General features: G+C 36.6%; 1 pseudogene; it reads right to left on the bottom strand.

The window, feature by feature from the left end:
- Positions 1-349: 349 nt before the first annotated feature.
- LOC116879614 lies at positions 350-679 on the bottom strand (annotated as a pseudogene).
- Between the last annotated feature and the right edge of the window lie 16,261 nt (positions 680-16,940).

Genomic DNA, 16,940 nt, shown 5'->3' with positions numbered 1-16,940 from the left:
GGAGAAAAGAGCCCATCTAAGAGAGCAGATGTAGATTACTTAATTCACTTTTCACCTCTTGCTAGAAGTACTATGAAATAAAATTAACTTTCTTCCTTGATGTGAGGGAGATATTTACCTAGCAGTCATACAAAGAAGGACATTGGATTGTCATTCGGTTTTGTGTGTGTGTGTACATGTGCGTGTGTGTGCACATGCGCATGTGTGTTTAAGAAAACTTTAGCACTGTGCAAATGTCTATTACTGATATTTTTATATTATATTCTTTACTCATTATAATTAAGTTCCTCATTCATTTTCTGTATTTCTTTTTTAATGTACACATTTATTTATTTACTTTTCAGTAAGTTTAAATCCTTGATGAGTACAGCATCACATGGATTCTGTGGCCAGTGGTTTTAGCAGGAAAGTTGCTTCAGTATTTGGCAAGAACCATGCCACTATTTCCATGAGAGTGAGTTACTGTTGCTCAGATTACTCTGGTTTTGTTTGGTTTGCCTCCAGGAGTCACTGTGTTGTTCTTTGCTTTGTATACATAAGCATATCTCTTGCCTAGATAGAATTCAGTTTTATCTCAAGCATAAACACCTTCAATTTTAAGAGTTATGTGCTCCCTCTGGTTCCAGAGACCCTACTTGTAGCCAGCAAATGTGGCCTTGGACCACAACCTTCTAGACATATTTGTCCTGTTCCCAGCAGGCCTTGATAGGCTCCAAGATGGAGGAAAGAGAAAGAGCGATTTTCTGTATTTCTTTGAAATATATTTATTTAGTGGTGACATATATCTAAATGGTAAATAAAAAAAACTTGGAATTAATTTTGATTTTCCTATGAAATAAATAAAACTGATACAGCTAAAACGCTTAAAAGGAAGAAATCTCTAACCTTTGGGGGGAATTTAAAGTAATTTTATATTTTTAATATATTTAATACTATAAGTGATGAATTATAACTGAAAACGTTTATTTAAAATTATGCCTTAATTAACAGAGTATGTTTTCTGAAAATGTTCAACTTTTTGTTTTCCCTGCTGATAGCTAGCTTAGTTTTACTATATTCAAAGCTCTCTACCATACCCATATTACAGACTGGGCAGAAAAAAGGATTTACTAAAACAGTGATGAGGAGATATAAGCTTAATAATGAAAGGAGTTATGTCTTATTTCTCATTTCTACAGTACTCCACTGAACATTGCTCTAGGGTAGATATGTAGATAGAAGAATATCTATATTCATTGTGATTATTATAACCACTGTATTTAGTGTATATTTATTTTGGAATCTGCACACACATATATATACAGACATATACATATATCTATTTTTTATATAGAATATGTTTTCATGTTTAATCATATTGGTAACAGGTACCTCAAAAGCAAATAGATAAATAACTAACTGATGTATTTTGAGGTCTTAAAATTTAATAAAAAACCTGGATGTGCAGGAAAAAAAATAGTAAATACAGATTTGATAATTAATGCATTTTTTTAAATAATAGAGGAATCAATAACCCAGCTACCTAAATTTCAAAGTTAGCTGTTGAAATAAAGTGTATCAGACATGTAGGTGTACCTCATTCTTCATGGGAGAGAAAAAATTAAATTAAAAAAATAAAGTTTTAAAAATTCAAGTGAATATTGATATGTGCAAGTAATATCTTTGTATAACCTCACCTTTGCTGAAAGTGGACATATTTTTAATGATTTACATTATAATTATTTCAAACATATTTCGATTATACCTTGCTAGTAGCCATTAAGAGTTTTTTTCCTGGCTTTCCTTCAAGTAAAATCTAATTTTTATCAATGCAATAAATTATTTTTAAGGCAATTAATTCTTTTGCATTTTTGTAGCTGCTAAAGAAATCTTATTTGAGCAGAATGTCAGCCAATTCACAACAATATTCATAATTTTCTTGGGACATGAGTTATAGATACGGGCTTACCTAAAATGAATGTATGGTGTCTCGTGATAGCTGAGTAGTATCTCCACTGGAACCTGTGTTTACTAAGTAAGCTGTTATTTGAAATAACATTTCTTCGTTATCTCAGGATAACACTGTAAATTATATGTGTTATTCGGAATACTAAACAAATATTTTCAGGAGCTCATCAAGCACCTGACTTGCAGCTCTGAAATTGTCCCAGTGTTACTCGGAGAACAAATCCTGTTTGTGTATATATTATGAAATTAGACTATACCAAGCCCAGAAGGCAGATACAATCATTCTTTGAACTGTACAATAAATCCTGCTGCTCTGGAAAGTTTGAAAGCCTATTTGCATATGGCAGAGGTAATGAAATGCATCTTAATAGACTTAAACATGCAGCTTTAATAAGTATCAACCAAATATAACCCATTTCCTAGGTGTGATCAGATAGGCTCCTAACGTTCAGTTTTATTTCTTTAGTTCTCTCTTGTTTATTTTTCCTATTTGTGCAGCAGCAGATATGAAGCATTAGATTTGTCAATGGATTGAGCTTCAAAATTATTATCTTGTGAAAATAAACAAGAATCACTTGTTTAGTGAGTAAATATATGCTTAATAAAAGATATATTATGCTAAGCTTTTTAGAAGGTCTGCTGCTGGTCTGATAAGTGAAAATACCCCTTTTCCCAAGTCTCTGTAATCTCAGAAACAAAAAATGAATTGGAATCTGTGTTCCAGGGGGGTTTGCATGATTACCTATAATTACAGAAAGTTCCTCTTGCCTTAACAACTCTATCTATGGATCGACATCTGTGCTTGAAAAGTTTTTCTTTTAACAGAAGTTGACATTGGGAAATATATATTTTCTTCTTTGAGTTTTTCTGAAGAGATTTAGAACTTCAGATAGAACCACTGAGAAAATACTCTTTCTTCACAGCAGACGAAGGGCAATTTGAAAATTAGTATTCTGCGCTCACTTACCCAATTCCAGTTGGAAACCTTTATCCAAACAGGAAGAAATCCTGCCCCCACTTCAGAAATGGAGCTAGCAGAAGGTTTAACTTAGAAGCTTTGTATGCCTGTTTGTTCTAAATATTGCTTAAAAAGCCTAAGCACAATGGCATAGATAAAAATAAACATCTTTTATAGTAACAAGAACATCATGTTCATCACACCTGGATTCATTCTCATCACAGCTGATGTGTAGAGGAATGATTAGAAATCATATAGACACTGATGAGGAGTGAGAGGAAGTTATTTAAAATTCTGCTGCACCTTGTGCTCAAAATATCTCCATCGGCATATAGTCACTCTTGTAAACAATTTAGGAAACCATGTTTTCTTTATACTGAAAAAGCTTAATTTTATGAATATTTTAGATACATTTAGCCAGACTGAAATTTTTAAAGAACCGCAAGCATAACATTTCTTTCTCTATTTCATAACAGGTGTAACTGAAAAAAAGTCAATGAAAAACAAAAGATCAAATGTTTCCTAGAAATTGTAGCTTTTTCTTATGCCAAGGCAACAACTTGGTTGGTCCTCAACAACTTGTTGGTCCATTGTTGTTTTAGAGTGTTGCAGTAATAATTAGGACATTTGTCTTTTTTTTTTTTTTTTAATGGTATAGTTAGATACTTACCATATTTTATACCTACAAAACCAAAACTCAGTATGAGGAAACCATCCTGAAAATGCCTTTAAACCTATCTTTTATAGAAGGTGTTTCAACATCACCCTGTGTATATTTGATGGTTAAGTATGAAACACAATATCTAGCAGGTAGGAAGGTGCATACAGGCAGTTACCTGGTTAACTCATTTCTTAGACATAGTCTAAGGTTTTTTACCCAATCACCAAGATCATGATCTGACTTTGCTGAAATTTAAACATTTCCATGTTAACATCAACCTAAATGTGAATTATATCAGAATTACATATTCTTGGTCAATGATAACAAATTATGAATTGGTGAGAGAGAGTAACTTATGAGTTAATTAGCTAAGCAGTATTGATTTTTAAATAATTTATACCTGTAAGTAATCAATACTGGTTGGATTCCTTTTGTTAATCACTAATCCTTTCATGATTAATGAATAAACTCTGAGCTATATGTTCTTATGAGGGAAATCTTCTCTGTTTTATTATCTTACTGTTCTTCAGGCTAGCCATCGCCTTCTGCTGGTAGAAGTGGCTCCTGATGTTTGTAATGTATGCAGTGAAATCTTTTTTGAGTATAATGGTGGATCCTGTCACAGTCTTTTTGTATTTCTTAAGTTTATGTTCTATTTTCTTCTTAACAAAAAGGCCTAACTGCGCTGCTGATGTTGTTACTATACTGATCTTTTCGCCATCCTATTTCTGACTTTTCCATTAGTGCAGATAGACCTTATGTAATATTGCTAACTAAGGGGCATGCTTCCCTGTCTCACCTGAATACTGTGGTTTGTCTCCTTGTTTGTGACCTTTGGATTTTCAGTACTGGAATGACATGTCATGACCTCAGTTTCTCCGTTGTATACCGACTTCTAAGTTACTCTATGACCAGTGTGTCTATCTGTCTAAACATAGTTCTCTTGTGTCTCCTCTTGAGATGTATGGTTACAGGTTCAATGGCTTTCTTATTTTTCTAACTTTGAAGACCATTTTATGTATAACTTTCAGTAGCCCCACTGGTCAGTTTGACTCAGGAAAAAGGGGCATCTCTCTACAAAGTCTCTTCGAGCACGTCTAAATAACATAATTCAGGATTTCTCCAAGTGTGTTCCAAAGATTACTCATATTATTTTAATGCTATAATAATCATATAACTATATAGAGCAAATTAATTGATATCATTGCATATTTTTTCTGTAGTTACACAATTTTATAAAATGCTACATTAAGACAAGTTAATCAGGACACTTTATCATAGGATTTCTCACTGATTTCAAGAATCTTAAATCCTTTGTGGATATCTAGAAACCTTTCCATGAATAATACCATGCATTTTGTGAAACAGACTTTAACAAATGCTGGTGTAATGTTTTTCCTGCTCTCCCCACTCCTAGGTGTGACACAAAGAGGATTTAAATACAGCCTGTTTTATCCAGCCTGTTCTTCCATCCTTAGATTGAAGAGGATGTTCTAGGAATGAGACATGATGGAAAATTAATCCTATTACGTATAAACATTATCTTCTGTTTTGGAGCTTAATCTTGTATCTTTATCAGCCACCATGCATTACTTCATATCCTATCCTCTTTAATCACTTTTTAAATTTGCTTGTGTGGATGTGTCCATTCCAAATAGAGCACATGCATTTTTTTTTAATTTTTATTTTTTATAAACATATAATATATTTTTATCCCCAGGGGTACAGGTCTGAATCGCCAGGTTTACACACTTCATAGCACTCACCCTAGCACATACCCTCCCCAATGTCCATAACCCCATCCCCCTTCTCCCAAATCCTCCTCCCCCCAGCAACCCTCAGTTTGTTTTGTGAGACTACAAGTCACTTATGGTTTGTCTCCCTCCCAATCCCATCTTGTTTCATTTACTCTTCTCCTACCCCCTTAACCCCCCATGTTGCATCTCCTCTCCCTCATATCAGGGAGATCATATGATAGTTTTCTTTCTCCGATTGACTTATTTCGCTAAGCATGATACCCTCTAGTTCCATCCACGTCGTCGCAAATGGCAAGATTTCATTTCTTTTGGTGGCTGCATAGTATTCCATTGTGTATATATACCACATCTTCTTTATCCATTCGTCTGTTGATGGACATCTAGGTTCTTTCCATAGTTTGGCTATTGTAGACATTGCTGCTATAAACATTCGGGTGCACGTGCGCTTTCTGATCACTACGTTTGTATCTTTAGGGTAAATACCCAGTAGTGCAATTGCTGGGTCATAGGGTAGTTCTACTTTCAACATTTTGAGGAACCTCCATGCTGTTTTCCAGAGTGGTTGCACCAGCTTGCATTCCCACCAACAGTGTAGGAGGGTTCCCCTTTCTCCGACATCCTCGCTAGCATCTATCATTTCCTGACTTGTTAATTTTAGCCATTCTGATTGGTGTGAGGTGATATCTCACTGTGGTTTTGATTTGTATTTCCCTGATGCCGAGTGATATGGAGCACTTTTTCATGTGTCTGTTGGCCATCTGGATGTCTTCTTTGCAGAAATGTCTGTTCATGTCTTCTGCCCATTTCTTGATTGGATTATTTGTTCTTTGGGTGTTGAGTTTGCTAAGTTCTTTATAGATTTTGGACACTAGCCCTTTATCTGATAGGTCGTTTGCAAATATCTTCTCCCATTCTGTCAGTTGCCTTTTGGTTTTGTTAACTGCTTCCTTTGCTGTGCAAAAGCTTTTGATCTTGATAAAATCCCAATAGTTCATTTTTGCCCTTACTTCCCTTGCCTTTGGCGATGTTCCTAGGAAGATGTTGCTGCGGCTGAGGTCGAAGAGGTTGCTGCCTGCGTTCTCCTCAAGGATTTTGATGGATTCCTTTCTCACATTGAGGTCCTTCATCCATTTTGAGTCTATTTTTGTGTGTGGTGTAAGGAAATGGTCCAATTTCATTTTTCTGCCTGTGGCTGTCCAATTTTCCCAACACCATTTATTGAAGAGGCTTTTTTCCATTGGACATTCTTTCCTGCTTTGTCGAAGATTAGTTGACCATAGAGTTGAGGGTCTATTTCTGGGCTCTCTATTCTGTTCCATTGATCTATGTGTCTGTTTTTGTGCCAGTACCATTCTGTCTTGATGATGACAGCTTTGTAATAGAGCTTGAAGTCCGGAATTGTGATGCCACCAACTTTGGCTTTCTTTTTCAATATTCCTTTGGCTATTCGAGGTCTTTTCTGGTTCCATATCAATTTTAGGATTATTTGTTCCATTTCTTTGAAAAAAATCGATGGTACTTTGATAGGAATTGCATTAAATGTGTAGATTGCTTTAGGTAGCATAGACATTTTCACAATATTTATTCTTCCAATCCAGGAGCATGGAACATTTTTCCATTTCTTTGTGTCTTCCTCAATTTCTTTCATGAGTACTTTATAGTTTTCTGTGTATAGATTCTTAGCCTCTTCGGTTAGGTTTATTCCTAGGTATCTTATAGTTTTGGGTGCAGTTGTAAATGGGATTGACTCCTTAATTTCTCTTTCTTCTGTGTTGTTGTTGGTGTAGAGAAATGTAACTGATTTCTGTGCATTGATTTTATATCCTGACACTTTACTGAATTCCTGTACAAGTTCTAGCAGTTTTGGAGTGGAGTCTTTTTGGTTTTCTACATATAGTATCATATCATCTGTGAAGAGTGATAGTTTCACTTCTTCTTTGCCGATTTGGATGCCTTTAATTTCCTTTTGTTGTCAGATTACTGAGGCTAGGACTTCTAGTACTATGTTGAATAGCAGTGGTGATAATGGACATCCCTGCTGTGTTCCTGACCTTAGTGGAAAAGCTTTCAGTTTTTCTCCATTGAGAATGATATTTGCGGTGTGTTTTTCATAGATGGCTTTGATAATATTGAGGTATGTGCCCTCTATCCCTACACTTTGAAGAGTTTTGATCAGGAAGGGATGCTGTACTTTGTCAAATGCGTTTTCAGCATCTATTGAGAGTATCATATGGTTCTTGTTCTTTTTTTTATTAATGTGTTGTATCACATGGATTGATTTGCAGATGTTGAACCAACCTTGCAGCCCTGGAATAAATCCCACTTGGTCGTGGTGAATAATCCTTTTAATGTACTGTTGAATCCTATTGGCTAGTATTTTGGTGAGAATTTTTGCATCTGTGTTCATCAAGGATATTGGTCTGTAGTTCTCTTTTTTGATGGGATCCTTGTCTGGTTTGGGGATCAAGGTGATGCTGGCCTCATAAAATGAGTTTGGAAGTTTTCCTTCCATTTCTATTTTTTGGAACAGTTTCAGGAGAATAGGAATTAGTTCTTCTTTAAATGTTTGGTAGAATTCCCCCGGGAAGCCGTCTGGCCCTGGGCTTTTGTTTGTTTGGAGATTTTTGATGACTGTTTCAATCTCCTTACTGGTTATGGGTCTTTTCAGGCTTTCTATTTCTTCCTGGTTCAGTTGTGGTAGTTTATATGTCTCTAGGAATGCATCCATTTCTTCCAGATTGTCAAATTTGTTGGCGTAGAGTTGCTCATAGTATGTTCTTATGATTGTCTGTATTTCTTTGGTGTTAATTGTGATCTCTCCTCTTTCATTCATGATTTTATTTATTTGGGTCCTTTCTTTTTTCTTTTTGATAAGTCTGGCCAGGGTTTATCAATCTTATTAATTCTTTCAAAGAACCAGCTCCTAGTTTCATTGATTTGTTCTATTGTTTTTTTTTTTTTGTTTGTTTGTTTGTTTCTGTTTCATTGATTTCTGCTCTTATCTTTATGATTTCTCTTCTCCTGCTGGATTTAGGGTTTCTTTCTTGTTCTTTTTCCAGCTCCTGTAGGTGTAGGGTTACGTTATGTACCTGAGACCTTTCTTGTTTCTTGAGAAAGGCTTGTAGCGCTATATATTTTCCTCTCAGGACTGCCTTTGTTGTGTCCCACAGATTTCGAATCGTTGTGTTTTCCTTATCATTTGTTTCCATGAGTTTTTTCAATTCTTCTTTAATTTCCTGGTTGACCCATTCATTCTTTAGAAGGATGCTGTTTAGTCTCCATGTATTTGGGTTCTTTCCAAATTTCCTCTTGTGATTGAGTTCTAGCTTCAGAGCATTGTGGTCTGCAAATATGCAAGGAATGATCCCAATCTTTTGATACCGGTTGAGACCTGATTTAGGACTGAGGGTGTGATCTATTCTGGAGATTGTTCCATGTGCACTAGAGAAGAATGTATATTCTGTTGCTTTGGGATGAAATGTTCTGAATATATCTGTGATGTCCATCTGGTCCAGTATGTCATTTAAGGCCTTTATTTCCTTGTTGATCTTTTACTTGGATGATCTGACCATTTCAGTGAGGGGAGTGTTAAAGTCCCCAACTATTATTGTATTATTGTTGATGTGTTTCTTTGATTTTGTTATTAATTGGTTTATATAGTTGGCTGCTCCCAGGTTAGGGGCATAGATATTTAAAATTGTTAGATCTTCTTGTTGGACAGATCCTTTGAGTATGATATAGTGTCCTTGCTCATCTCTTATTATAGTCTTTGGCTTAAAATCTAATTGATCTGATATAAGGATTGCCACTCCTGCTTTCTTCTGATGTCCATTAGCATGGTAAATTCTTTTCCACCCCCTCACTTTAAATCTGGAGGTATCTTCGGGTTTAAAATGAGTTTCTTGTAGGCAAAATATAGATTTTTTTTTTTTTTTATCCATTCTGATATCCTGTGTCTTTTGATTGGGGGATTTAGCCCATTAACATTCAGGGTACCTATTGAGAGATATGAATTTAGTGCCATTGTATTGCCTGTAAGGTGACTGTTATTGTATATTGTCTCTGTTCCTTTCTGATCTACTACTTTTAGGCTCTCTCTTTGCTTAGAGGACCCCTTTCAATATTTTCTGTAGAGCTGGTTTGGTGTTTGCAAATTCTTTCAGTTTTTTTTTGTCCTGGAAGCTTTTAATCTCTCCTTCTATTTTCAGTGATAGCCTAGCTGGATATAGTATTCTTGGCTGCATGTTTTTCTCGTTTAATGCTCTGAATATATCATGCCAGCTCTTTTTGGCGTGCCAGGTCTCTGTGGATAAGTCTGCTGCCAATCTAATATTTTTACCATTGTATGTTACAGACTTCTTTTCCCAGGCTGCTTTCAGGATTTTCTCTTTGTCACTAAGACTTGTGAATTTTACCATTAGGTGACGGGGTGTGGACCTATTCTTACTGATTTTGAGGGGGGTTCTCTGAACCTCTTGGATTTTGATGCTTGTTCCCTTTGCCATATTGGGGAAATTCTCTCCAATAATTCTCTGCAATATACCTTCTGCTCCCCTCTCTCTTTCTTCTCCTTCTGGAATCCCAATTATTCTAATGTTGTTTCGTCTTATGGTGTCACTTGTCTCTCGAATTCTCCTCTCGTGGTCCAGTAGCTGTTTGTCCCTCTTTTGCTCAGCTTCTTCATTCTCTGTCATTTGGTCTTCTATATCACTAAATCTTTCTTTTGCCTCATTTATCCTAGCAGTGAGAGCCTCCATTTTTTATTGCACCTCATTAATAGCTTTTTTGATTTCAACTTGGTTAGATTTTAGTTCTTTTATTTCTCCAGAAAGGGCTTTTATATCTCCCGAGAGGGTTTCTCTAATATCTTCCATGCCTTTTTCGAGCCCAGCTAGAACCTTGAGAATCGTCATTCTGAACTCTAGATCTGACATATTACCAATGTCTGTATTGATTAGGTCCCTAGCCTTCGGTACTGCCTCTTGTTCTTTTTTTTGTGGTGAATTTTTCCGCCTTGTCATTTTGTCCAGATAAGAGTATATGAAGGAGCAAGTAAAATACTAAAAGGGTGGCAACAACCCCAGGAAAATATGCTTTAACCAAATCAGAAGAGATCCCAAATCGTGAGGGGGGAGAAAGGGGATAAAAAGAGGTTCCGATAGGAAAAAAAAAAAAAAAAGAAACAATTAAAAAAAGAAAATGAATAAAGAAAAAATATAAAAATAAATAAATAAATATATATATTATATAAACTAGTTAAAAAATGTTAAAAAAGAAAACGGTAAAAGTTAAAATTTAGCAGAAGAAGAGAAAAAAAATTGAAAAAAAAATTGAATTAACTGCAAGGCTAAAGAATCATGGGGAGAAAGCCATGAGTTCCGTGCTTTGCTTTCTCCTCCTCTGGAATTCCACTGCTCTCCTTGGTATTGAAACTGCACTCCTTGGTAGGTGAACGTGATCCTGGCTGGGTTTCTTGTTGATCTTCTGGGGAGGAGCCTGTTGTAGTGATTCTCAAGTGTCTTTGCCCCAGACGGAGTTGCACCGCCCTTACCAGGGGCCGGGCTGAGTAATCTGCTCCGGTTTGCTCTCGGGAGCTTTTGTTCCCTGAGCGCTTTCCGTATAGTTCTGGAGGACAGGAATGAAGATGGTGGCCTCCCAGTCTCTGGCCTGGAGGAGCCGAGAGCCCGGGGCCCCACTCCTCAGTGCGCCCTCAGAGAACAGCGCCCAATTACTCCCGTCACCCTGGTCTCAGGCCGCACTCCGAGCTGACCGAGCCTGTGACCGGTTCAAGGTAACCCCTGCTTAGAGCCCACTCCTCAGCTCTGTCTCTGTAGCCGGCTTCCCTGTTCTAATACCTGTAAGCTCTGCGACACTCAGACACCCCCGATCCTTCTGTGACCCTGCGGGACCTGAGGCCACACTGGCCCCGCGTGGGCTTCACCCCGGTTAAGCCTCTGGAGCGATGTCCCTCAGCGGAACAGACTTTTAAAAGTCCTGATTTTGTGCTCCGTTGCTCCGCCGCTTGCCGGGAGCCGGCCCCTCCCCCCGGGGTCTATCTTCCCCGTCGCTTTGGATTCACTTCTCCCCAGTCCTACCTTTCAGAAAGTGGTTGATTTTCTGTTTCTAGAATTGCTGTTCTTCTCTTCGATCTCCAGTTGGATTTGTAGGTGTTTGCAATCTTTAGATAAGCTATCTAGCTGATCTCCTGCTACCTGAGGTAGTCTCAGCCTGCTACTTCTCTGCCATCTTGACTCCTTCCCCGAGCACATGTATTTTTGAGAACTTCGCACTATACTTCTTTACATTTCCATCCTATAGCATTTCACAAGTACAAAATAAATGTTAAAGTTTAAAAAAAAAAAACTTAAGCACTAACATTTTACATAATAATAAAAAGAAATAATTACTGAGTTAACACTTTTCTTGATGTAAAAACCCTTTTTATTTTTCTTGCATTTTTAAAAAAGATTTTATTTATTTATTTATTTGACAGACAGAGATCATAAGTAGGCAGAGAGGCAGGCAGAGAGAGAGAGGAAGGGAAGCAGGGGCCCTTCTGAGCAGAGAGCCCAATGTGGGGCTCAATCCCAGGACCCTGGGATCATGACCTGAGCTGAAGGCAGAGGCTTTAAACCACTGAGCCACCCAGGCACCCCTTTTTCTTGCATTTTTAAAAACTCTGTATTCTTGGATCTTTTACATTCCTATTGAGCTTTTGGGTGGAGTAATTGGTAGTATCTGTTAAAATTTTTATAATGTGGGATTCTGAAAATAACCAAATAACAGGTTTACCCTCTGACATTAAGAATTATGAAGCTGGACAAAATAAGGCAGCTATTTTAAATATTAAACAAAATTTTAGAGTGGTGATCCTTAAGAGAAAGGGAATTCACCATTCCCTGATAAGACTGGTGATCCTTAAGAGAAAAGGAATTCAGAAAATAAGCTCCACATTTGCTCTGCTTTCTGCCTGGAGGTACTTCTCAAACTTTGGTCCAGGAATTGGAGCCCAAGTAGAAGTCAGTAGTTTCACTGGATGGAAGAAATTGATCAGTTTGAGCTCTTGAGGCAGCTATAATTTCCAGGGCAAGTTATCAGCAAGATATCACAGAGAATTATCTGGAAAGTAGCATAAGGATGCCTCCGATCTTGGAATGAACTCTAAGCTGTCATGCATATTTCAAGATTATGAGAGGCCAGCTACTAGGAGCTGTGTGCTGAACAAATATTCTATGAGCTGAACAGTGATGGGAGAGACTGAAATGCTGAACATTTAGAGTGAAGAAACCCTGAAGAATACAGCAGCCATTTATTCAAGACTCCTAAGAGACTACATTATAGGGTAGTTCTTGTTCATGTTTTTGGCTCACCATTTTAAAGCCCCCAGTTGGGATCACGAAGGAAATACCCAGTCAGTATGTCCAACCACCTCCATGCTCTGAATTCCCAGATCGATTATAGAGGATGACAGAATAATAGCAAGCACCTTCTGGAGCAGTGAGGTGTATCAGACTCATGGGCCAAAACTCTGATGTACCGTTTTTGTCACAACAAATCTGTACTTTCCTCTGTACTCTTTTGCTATGCAATTTGCTCTTCCACTCAGTAACAGAAACAAGATTCTTGTTAATTCTATTTGGCTTCTCCTTCTCACCCAAGTCAAATCATTTATCAAGTCCTATTGATTTCATTTCCTTCATATATTTCAGTTTTGTCACTTTTTCTGCATGTCTCCTGAATTGGGAATCATTAATACATGAATTATGGAAAGAACCTTATACCTCTGAACAACCAGTGGATCAAAGACAAAATCAAAGGAGAAATAAAAAATACCTTTACCTAAACAAAAATGGAAACAACATGCCAAGAGCTGCAACAAAAGCAGTTCTCAGAGGGAAGTTCATAGCAATTAATGCCCACGTTAAGAAAAAAAAAAATCTTAAATTTACACCTCAAGGAACTACAAAAGGAGGAAGAAACTAAGTCCAAAGTTAGCAGAAGGAAGACAATTGCAAAGGTCAGAGCATAAGTAAATGAAATAGAGACCAGAAAAATAATAGAAAAGATCAACGAAACTGAGAACTGGTTTTTTGAAAAGATAAAATCAACAAGCCTTTACCTAGACTAAGATAAAAAGAGAAAAGACTCAAAATCAGAAGTAAAAGAGGAAATCATACAACTCTAACTGTACAAATACAAAAAAAATCATAAGAAACTCCTGGAACCGTTATATGCCAACAAATTAGATAACCTAGAAGAAATGCATGCATTCCTAAAAATAGACAACCTACCAAGATTGTATCATTAAGGAATAAGAAATCTGAACAGACCAATGAGTAAAGAGATTGAATCACTAATCAAGATATTTCAATAAAGAAAAGCCCAGGACTAGATGGTTTTGTGAGTGAATTCTACCAGGAATCGGCACAAATCCTCCTCAGATGCCTCAAAAAAAAAAAAATTGGAGAGACACTCCCAAACTCGTTTTGTGAGGCCAGCATTACCCTGATATTAAAGCCAGATAAGGATATTATAAGAAAAATAAAATTATAGGCCAATATCCCTGATACATAGACAAACGTTCTCAACAGAATATTAGCAACTCAATTCAGCAACACATTAAAAGCATCATCCTCCCATGATCAATGTGATTTATCCTTGGGATGTTAGGATTGTCCGATATGTGTAAACCAATAAACGTGATATGGAGTGATGTCGTGAAAATGGAGGAATAGGAGACTACACACTGTTCCCCCACAAAGACCCTACATTAGACAACTATCTATAAATAAAAATAGCCCTGGGAGAGCTCCACAGTCCACTTAAGAACTTGAACAAGAAAACCAGAGAATAACTGCACAAAAAGATGAGAAGGAGCAGTTTTATTTTGCCTGTACCATCCCAATCTTCCCTTTGACTGGAAAGAGCTTCCCTCTCCTGAAATGGAGAATAAGAGCGTCCAACTTCCCCAGACTTTTGCGGCAGTGCATGAAGGATCCAACTTCAGTTTCATCCTGCCTAGAGACCAGAAAGCTGAGATATATAGGAATGGCTTAGAATAAGGAAAAAAGGCAGAGGCTACCAGTGTCAGCCACATTGTGGGAGTGGGCTGCTGTGTGAGTACAGGATACTATCCTAGATTGCTACAGCTGAACCCCGCTGCTATGCATGTGCTCAGGGTTAGCCCCTGCAGCTGTCCATCTGCATTATTGACAACAACCAAAACATGGATACAGATTTAGTGTTTATTAACAGATGAATGGATAAAGAAAATGTGAGATTAGATAGGTAGGTAGGTAGATAGTTATTATTCAGCTATTAAGTAAATAAATCCTGGCATTTTTCAAGAACATGGATAAACCTTGAGGGTATTATGCTAAGTGAAAAAAGTCAGACAGAGAAAGACAAATAATGTAGGATTACACTTATATGTGGAATCTAAAAGAGCCAAACTCATATAAACTGAATCAAATCATGGTTGCCAAGGGATGGGGGGAGATGTGAAGATACTGATCATTGCTTATCAACTTCCAATTATAAGATGAATAAGTTTTGGGGATCTACTCTACAGTATGGTGACTATAGTTAACAATAATGTATTCTTGAATATTGCTAAGAGAGTAGATCTTAAATGTTTTCATGTACACGAGCAATTATGTGAGGTAATGGAGAGATAATAAATTACATTGTACATCTTAAACAATGTTATACGCCAATTATATCTGAATGAAGATGAGGGGATAAAAGAAAAGAACGCCATAATGGAATTTCCTAATTTCCAAATTGTTTCCTGTCAACCATTTTCAACATTTTAACCAAAAAGATTATTTTGGAAATACAAATATACTTGCTTAAAAACCTATAGTGTTTCCTCAGTGATCCACAATGAAAAGTATACATTTCCAAGCATGGCCTTTAAGACACATCATGACACAGAACCAACCTAACTCTTCAACTTTTTCTATTGCCACACCTTAATATTTCTTCCCCAACAACATTGAGCCTCTGAAATGTTACTGTTTCTTTCTGTTCAGAAGCCCAGAAACAGCTCCATCTGCCCATAAAGGCTTCCTCAGTCCCCGTCCCTTCAGCCAGGCTATCTTCTCTCTGTTTTCTAATATTCAATTCATGTTTTATCATCTCGAAATGTCTTTCTTTTGACATCACATATACCATATGCTGTATTAAGCAAGTGAACCGAAACCTCTGTCTCTCAGTTTCTTCACACATAAAATGGAAATGACAGTAATGAGGATAAATTAATGAATTAGTAATTATAAGGCATGTGCCTTGAGTAGGGAGTTGTACCTATTTTGAATCAGATTTTCACATGCTGAAAATAGTAATAAACTTCCTCTGGGCATTCAATTAAAAAGAAAACGTTGCTAGTTTAATGAGAAGATCGACACCTAGGCAAAGGTTGAAAGTTAGTTCAAATCAGTTTTAGAATATCATAGTATTTACTCCATTTAAGTTTGCCCAGAATCTGGCAGAACCAAGGATATAATTGATGTATTTGTTTGTGGTCAGTTACCTTTTACTAATGAAATTACTGTAAATTTGCATTTTCTCTTCCTCTTCAAATTTCATAAATCTCCCACCACAGTGTAATTTTCTCCGATGATCAGGGTTTATCCTCTTATTGTATTTGCCATTTTGCTATTTTGTATATGACATTTCTTAGGTCTCACATTCCCAGAACAACCTCCTAATTTCTGTTCCTTGTATATAATAATAAACAGTAGATCTTTTGTGACTAATCACTTTGAGGTCCCCAATAATGCTAAAGAATTTTTTTCCTTTCCGAAAGGACCTATGTAGTAATTTCTTACTTTTTCTCTAATTATTTGAGAATACTGAACCTTGTAGACATTCTCATCGCTAATATAAACCTTTAACCATAACCATCTAAGTCATTCCGCTTGTACAGATGAGATACAGGACCCTACTTTCAGGGGAAGGGATTTCACCTGTTTATAAATTCATTGATTCACTCAGGCGATGCAATATCCTCCCCTCTCTCAAGTGACATTACACAAGGGAGGGTTAGATCTATCTTTGCTTCTCTTAGAAGAGTTGACACAATCTGTAAGTCATTCTTTTCAAGCCTGTTTTGATAGTGCTCTTAATTATTTTCCTTTTCATAAAAATTGAATCCTGCACTGAATTCACTCACACTCAGAGTTATGACTCAATTGTTTCGTTCTACTCATTTTTCTCTTCTATATCAATGAAATTTTGTGATTCCTCTAATGAACTTTAAAACAGTAGAATTAGATTAAAATGTCTTAAGGAAGTCAGTGATTTCACCACACTTTTTTCTCCCCAGAAAGTACTATAGAAAATAGATATCTAGTATAGTTGGGGTATCAAAAGTCAAATTTAAAGAAATATTTTCTTATTATTAAAAGCCCACTGTCTTATGGTAATGCATTTGTAAATAATACTACCAACTTCAAAAAAAAATACTACTACCAACTTCAAATAACATTTAGCTACCTTAGAATCTCTATCAAGGGGTCTTAGAGACTAACTGTAGAGGAGTACGTAGGTGATGTGTCCTTCATTTTTGTTTCCTCTGATGTAGCAGTTCCAATATATTTGTGTATATGTACAT

The sequence above is a fragment of the Lontra canadensis genome, unplaced genomic scaffold (assembly GCF_010015895.1).
Source record: "Lontra canadensis isolate GAN:19392208 unplaced genomic scaffold, GSC_riverotter_1.0 scaffold62, whole genome shotgun sequence".
Lineage (NCBI taxonomy): Eukaryota > Metazoa > Chordata > Mammalia > Carnivora > Mustelidae > Lontra > Lontra canadensis.
The sequence above is the reverse complement of the archived record's forward strand: the minus strand, read 5'-3'. Positions and strand labels throughout refer to the sequence as shown.